The 6,000-nt window shown below is 50.5% G+C and overlaps 8 non-coding genes and 2 pseudogenes across 8 annotated transcripts; all 10 read right to left on the bottom strand.

Moving 5' to 3' along the window:
- Positions 1–827: 827 nt before the first annotated feature.
- On the bottom strand, positions 828–990 carry LOC135040180 (U1 spliceosomal RNA). Its single transcript, XR_010234118.1, has one exon. It is a non-coding gene; the product is annotated as a U1 spliceosomal RNA (small nuclear RNA).
- A 152-nt stretch (positions 991–1,142) lies between these two features.
- On the bottom strand, positions 1,143–1,306 carry LOC135040196 (U1 spliceosomal RNA). The gene has a single exon (XR_010234130.1). It is a non-coding gene; the product is annotated as a U1 spliceosomal RNA (small nuclear RNA).
- A 603-nt stretch (positions 1,307–1,909) lies between these two features.
- Positions 1,910–2,072, bottom strand: LOC135040171 (U1 spliceosomal RNA). Its single transcript, XR_010234111.1, has one exon. It is a non-coding gene; the product is annotated as a U1 spliceosomal RNA (small nuclear RNA).
- Positions 2,073–2,224: 152 nt separating this feature from the next.
- LOC135040199 (U1 spliceosomal RNA) lies at positions 2,225–2,388 on the bottom strand. The gene has a single exon (XR_010234133.1). It is a non-coding gene; the product is annotated as a U1 spliceosomal RNA (small nuclear RNA).
- Positions 2,389–3,058: 670 nt separating this feature from the next.
- On the bottom strand, positions 3,059–3,221 carry LOC135040182 (U1 spliceosomal RNA). Its single transcript, XR_010234120.1, has one exon. It is a non-coding gene; the product is annotated as a U1 spliceosomal RNA (small nuclear RNA).
- Positions 3,222–3,373: 152 nt separating this feature from the next.
- On the bottom strand, positions 3,374–3,537 carry LOC135040145 (U1 spliceosomal RNA). The gene has a single exon (XR_010234087.1). It is a non-coding gene; the product is annotated as a U1 spliceosomal RNA (small nuclear RNA).
- A 671-nt stretch (positions 3,538–4,208) lies between these two features.
- LOC135040149 (U1 spliceosomal RNA) lies at positions 4,209–4,371 on the bottom strand. Its single transcript, XR_010234091.1, has one exon. It is a non-coding gene; the product is annotated as a U1 spliceosomal RNA (small nuclear RNA).
- A 152-nt stretch (positions 4,372–4,523) lies between these two features.
- On the bottom strand, positions 4,524–4,687 carry LOC135040226 (U1 spliceosomal RNA). The gene has a single exon (XR_010234160.1). It is a non-coding gene; the product is annotated as a U1 spliceosomal RNA (small nuclear RNA).
- Positions 4,688–5,379: 692 nt separating this feature from the next.
- On the bottom strand, positions 5,380–5,521 carry LOC135040185 (U1 spliceosomal RNA; annotated as a pseudogene).
- Positions 5,522–5,673: 152 nt separating this feature from the next.
- On the bottom strand, positions 5,674–5,855 carry LOC135040192 (U1 spliceosomal RNA; annotated as a pseudogene).
- Between the last annotated feature and the right edge of the window lie 145 nt (positions 5,856–6,000).

The raw sequence follows: 6,000 nt of genomic DNA, 5'->3' as shown, positions 1-6,000 counted from the left end.
TGGACACTGATTACTGGGCAGCTGCTCCACTAGCCACCAGGGACAGTTAAGGAGCACAGCTCTGGGGGGTTTTCTCCTATATTAACCCCATTTTGTACTACCCGCAGTGCATTGTGATAGGTAATAGGGCCTGATTCAGGTTGGATTGCAATCGCAATAAGCAATCCAACTGCAAAAATTGCTAAGAGCATACGCATCCGCCTGCATTTTCTGCGGCACCCCGCAGATAATTCGATCGCCTCTGCCTGTCAATCGGTGCAGGGGGGGGGGGGAGGGGGGTCAACAACACTCCATTTCCAAGTCGGAGATGGAGCGGTGCGGGGGCAGGGTTTCAATATTGGGTCGGCAACGGAGAAACAGGAGGCGTGGTTAGAGCGGCAGCATGACATCACATGGGCCGGACTCCGCCAGTGGAGCCCCAGCGTCATGCAGTAGATTTTGTAGAGGCCAGGGAGGACTTCTGTTCCTGGAAGCTAGCTGTGTTGTGCAGCTTTTTTCCTCTGCCCCTACCTCTGGCAAGAAAGGACGCACCTCGCACTTTCCTTCGGTGTGGGGCTCATGTTGGCTATGCCCCAGCCCCTGAAGCATTCAAGCTGATTTCTTGCAGCAGCTGGGCACTGTAACAGCTCCAGAGCTGCTCTGTAAGGCAAGTAAAAGGGTGTGGGCCCTGCAGCACTACCTGTAGTTCGCATTGTGCATTGGAAGGCACAAAGTAAGCAGACGGGAGAAGTCAGGATAGTGCACAAAGGCATAGAAGGGAGCGGCTCAAGAAAAGAGAAGTGGAAACAGACAGCAAACTAGGCTGGAGAGAGACCTGAGACAAAGAAATCTGAATTATACGAGAGCCGACCAGAGGAAACACACATTATGCAGTCAAGTGTCCCACATTTGGGGAAATCGCAGGAGCAGCACACCCAGAGTGCAATGGGTGAGATTTGCCCTGGGAGAAGCACCTTCCTGATCATAGTATCTCACCTGGCAGGTAAGTAGGAGTTAGGCTAGAGCTGGGGAGGGTCGCTGCTCGGGCACCCCCCTGTCAAGTGAAGGAGATCCAACTGAGGCAGCACAAGGGAACTCTCGAAAGAAGAACAAGGCTAGAGGAAGATCTGAGACAAAGAAATCTGACTTTTACCAGAGCTGACCAGAGGAAAGCACAAACACAGTCCCCCACTACCACAAATAATGCAGTTGAGTTTCCCACATTTGGGGAAATCACAGGGGTCAGCATACCCAGAATGCAATGAATGAACCTCACCCTGGGAGAACAATCTTCATGACCATGGTATCTCCTATGCAAAATAAGTATGATTTGGGATAGGGCTGGGGAGGGCCGCTGCTCAGGCATATCTCTGTCAAGTAAAGGAGATTCAACTGAGGCAGCACAAGGGAACTCTCATCTGGGGACAACAACTGCAGGGAGAACACATATATTCAAATGAACATGGGAGGGCAGACGGCTGCCTAATACTGAAGCACCCCCAAACAACAAACCAAATGCAACAACTAGTACAAGCATTCCTGGGGGAAGGTCTACAGAAGACGGATTTGCATAGTGATGTCATCCAAGCAGTGGGCCAAAGTTGGCTGGAACCCTCATCTGCATATGAAAAGAGAAAAGGGTATGCAGGGCATGGCGGCCTTTTGCGGCACTTGGATGGCCCCTTAAGCATTCAAGCTGATTTCTTGCAGCAGCTGGGCACTGTAACAGCTCCAGAGCTGCTCTGTTAGGCAAGTAAAAGGGTGTGGGCCCTGCAGCACTACCTGTAGTTCGCATTGTGCATTGGAAGGCACAAAGTAAGCAGACTGGAGAAGTCAGGATAGTGTGCAAGGGCATAGAAGGGAGCGGCTCAAGAAAAGAGAAGTGGAAACAGACAGCAAACTAGGCTGGAGAGAGACCTGAGACAAAGAGATCTGAATTATACGAGAGCCGACCAGGGGAAACACAAATTATGCAGTCAAGTTTCCCATATTTGGGGAAATCACAGGGGCAGCACACCCAGAGTGCAATGGGTGAGCCTTGCCCTGGGAGAAGCACCTACATGATCATAGTATCTCACCTGGCAGGTAAGTAGGAGTTGGGCTAGAGCTGGGGAGGGTCGCTGCTCGGGCACCCCCCTGTCAAGTGAAGGAGATCCAACTGAGGTAGCACAAGGGAACTCTCGAAAGAGGAACAAGGCTAGAGGATAATCTGAGACAAAGAAATCTGACTTTTACCAGAGCTGACCAGAGGAAAGCACAAACACAGTCCCCCACTACCACAAATAATGCAGTCGAGTTTCCCACATTTGGGGAAATCACAGGGGTCAGCATACCCAGAATGCAATGAATGAACCTCACCCTGGGAGAACAATCTTCATGACCATGGTATCTCCTATGCAAAATAAGTATGATTTGGGATAGGGCTGGGGAGGGCCGCTGCTCAGGCACATCTCTGTCAAGTAAAGGAGATTCAACTGAGGCAGCACAAGGGAACTCTCATCTGGGGACAACAACTGCAGGGAAAACACATATTTTCAGATGAACATGGGAGGGCAGAAGGCTGCCTAATACTGAAGCACCCCCAAACAACAAACCAAATGCAACAACTAGTGCAAGCATTCCTTGGGGAAGGCCTACAGCAGACGGATTTGCATATGGTGATGTCATCCAAGCAGTGGGTCAAAGTTGGCTTCAACCCTCGTCTGCATATGAAAAGAAAAAAGGGATGGCAGGGCATGGCGGCCTTTTGTGGCGCTTGGATGACCCCTAATTCGCATTAAACATCTCCACCCTCCTTCAGTGTGGGGCTCATGTTGGCTATGCCCCAGCCCCTGAAGCATTCAAGCTGATTTCTTGCAGCAGCTGGGCACTGTAACAGCTCCAGAGCTGCTCTGTAAAGCATGTAAAAGGGTGTGGGCCCTGCAGCACTACCTGTAGTTTGCATTGTGCGTTGGAAGGCACAAAGTAAGCAGACGGGAGAGGTCAGGATAGTGCGCAAGGGCATAGAAGGGAGCGGCTCAAGAAAAGAGAAGTGGAAACAAACAGCAAACTAGGCTGGAGAGAGACCTGAGAAAAAGAGATCTGAATTATACGAGAGCCAACCAGAGGAAACACAAATTATGCAGTCAAGTGTCCCACATTTGGGGAAATCACAGGGGCAGCACACCCAGAGTGCAATGGGTGATCCTTGCCCAGGGAGAAGCAACTTTATGATCATAGTATCTCACCTGGCAGGTAAGTAGGAGTTGGGCTAGAGCTGGGGAGGGTCGCTGCTCGGGCAGCCCCCTGTCAAGTGAAGGAGATCCAACTGAGGCAGCACAAGGGAACTCTCGAAAGAAGAACAAGGCTAGAGGAAAATCTGAGACAAAGAAATCTGACTTTTACCAGAGCTGACCAGAGGAAAGCACAAACACAGTCCCCCACTACCACAAATAATGCAGTCGAGTTTCCCACATTTGTGGAAATCACAGTGGTCAGCATACCCAGAATGCAATGAATGAATCTCACCCTGGGAGAACAATCTTCATGACCATGGTATCTCCTATGCAAAATAAGTATGATTTGGGATAGGGCTGGGGAGGGCCGCTGCTCAGGCACATCTCTGTCAAGTAAAGGAGATTCAACTGAGGCAGCACAAGGGAACTCTCATCTGGGGACAACAACTGCAGGGAGAACACATATTTTCAGATGAACATGGGAGGGCAGAAGGCTACCTAATACTGAAGCACCCCCAAACAACAAACCAAATGCAACAACTAGTGCAAGCATTCCTTGGGGAAGGCCTGCAGCAGATGGATTTGCATATGGTGATGTCATCCAAGCAGTGGGTCAAAGTTGGCTTCAACCCTCGTCTGCATATGAAAAGAGAAAAGGGGCGTGCAGGGCATGGCAGCCTTTTGCGGCGCTTGGATGACCCCTAGCTCGCATTAAACACCTCCACCCTCCTTCGGTGTGGGGCTCATGTTGGCTATGCCCCAGCCCCTGAAGCATTCAAGCTGATTTCTTGCAGCAGCTGGGCATTGTAACAGCTCCAGAGCTGCTCTGTAAGGCAAATAAAAGGGTGTGGGACCTGCAGCACTACCTGTAGTTCGCATTGTGCGTTGGAAGGCAAAAAGTAAGCAGACGGGAGAAGTCAGGATAGTGCGCAAGGGCATAGAAGGGAGCGGCTCAAGAAAAGAGAAGTGGAAACAGACAGCAAACTAGGCTGGAGAGAGACCTGAGACAAAGAGATCTGAATTATACGAGAGCCGACCAGGGGAAACACAAATTATGCAGTCAAGTTTCCCACATTTGGGGAAATCGCAGGAGCAGCACACCCAGAGTGCAATGGGTGAGCCTTGCCCTGGGAGAAGCACCTTCATGATCATAGTATCTCACCTGGCAGGTAAGTATTAGTTGGGCTAGAGCTGGGGAGGGTCGCTGCTCGGGCACCCCCTTGTCAAGTGAAGGAGATCCAACTGAGGCAGCACAAGGAAACTCTCGAAAGAAGAACAAGGCTAGAGGAAGATCTGAGACAAAGAAATCTGACTTTTACCAGAGCTGACCAGAGGAAAGCACAAACACAGTCACTCACTACCACAAATAATGCAGTCAAGTTTCCCACATTTGGGGAAATCACAGGGGTCAGCATACCCAGAATGCAATGAATGAACCTCACCCTGGGAGAACAATCTTCATGACCATGGTTTCTCCTATGCAAAATAAGTATGATTTGGGATAGGGCTGGGGAGGGCCGCTGCTCAGGCACATCTCTGTCAAGTAAAGGAGATTCAACTGAGGCAGCACAAGGGAACTCTCATCTGGGGACAACAACTGCAGGGAGAACACATATTTTCAGATGAACATGGGAGGGCAGAAGGCTGCCTAATACTGAAGCACCCCCAAACAACAAACCAAATGCAACAACTAGTACAAGCATTCCTGGGGGAAGGTCTGCAGAAGACGGATTTGCATATGGTGATGTCATCCAAGCAGTGGGCCAAAGTTGGCTGGAACCCTCATCTGCATATGAAAAGAGAAAAGGGGTATGCAGGGCATGGCGGCCTTTTGCGGCGCTTGGATGACCCCTAGTTCACATTAAATACCCCCACCCTTCTTCTGTGTGGGGCTCATGTTGGCCATGCCCCAGCCCCTGAAGCATTCAAGCTGATTTCTTGCAGCAGCTGGGCACTGTAACAGCTCCAGAGCTGCTCTGTAAGGCAAGTAAAAGGGTGTGGGCCCTGCAGCACTACCTGTAGTTTGCATTGTGCATTGTAAGGCACAAAGTAAGCAGACAGGAGAAGTCAGGATAGTGCACAAGGGTATAGAAGGGAGGGGCTCAAGAAAAAAGAAGTGGAAACAGACAGCAAACTAGGCTGGAGAGAGACCTGAGACAAAGAGATCTGAATTATATGAGAGCCGACCAGGGGAAACACAAATTACGCAGTCAAGTTTCCCACATTTGGGGAAATCACAGGGGCAGCACACCCAGAGTGCAATGGGTGATCCTTGCCCAGGGAGAAGCAACTTCATGATCATAGTATCTCACCTGGCAGGTAAGTAGGAGTTGGGCTAGAGCTGGGGAGGGTCGCTGCTCGGGCACCCCCCTGTCAAGTGAAGGAGATCCAACTGAGGCAGCACAAGGGAACTCTCGAAAGAAGAACAAGGCTAGAGGAAAATCTGAGACAAAGAAATCTGACTTTTACCAGAGCTGACCAGAGGAAAGCACAAACACAGTCCCCCACTACCACAAATAATGCAGTCGAGTTTCCCACATTTAGGGAAATCACAGGGGTCAGCATACCCAGAATGCAATGAATGAACCTCACCCTGAGAGAACACCTCCACCCTCCTTCGGTGTGGGGCTCATGTTGGCTATGCCCCAGCCCCTGAAGCATTCAAGCTGATTTCTTGCAGCAGCTAGGCACTGTAACAGCTCCAGAGCTGCTCTGTAAGGCAAGTAAAAGGGCGTGGGCCCTGCAGCACTACCTGTAGTTCGCATTGTGCGTTGGAAGGCACAAATTAAGCAGACGGGAGAAGTCA

The sequence above is a fragment of the Pseudophryne corroboree genome, unplaced genomic scaffold, assembly GCF_028390025.1.
Source record: "Pseudophryne corroboree isolate aPseCor3 unplaced genomic scaffold, aPseCor3.hap2 scaffold_734, whole genome shotgun sequence".
NCBI classification, from domain to species: Eukaryota; Metazoa; Chordata; class Amphibia; order Anura; family Myobatrachidae; genus Pseudophryne; species Pseudophryne corroboree.
Note: the sequence above shows the minus strand (reverse complement) of the source record. Positions and strands in the feature narration are given on the sequence as shown.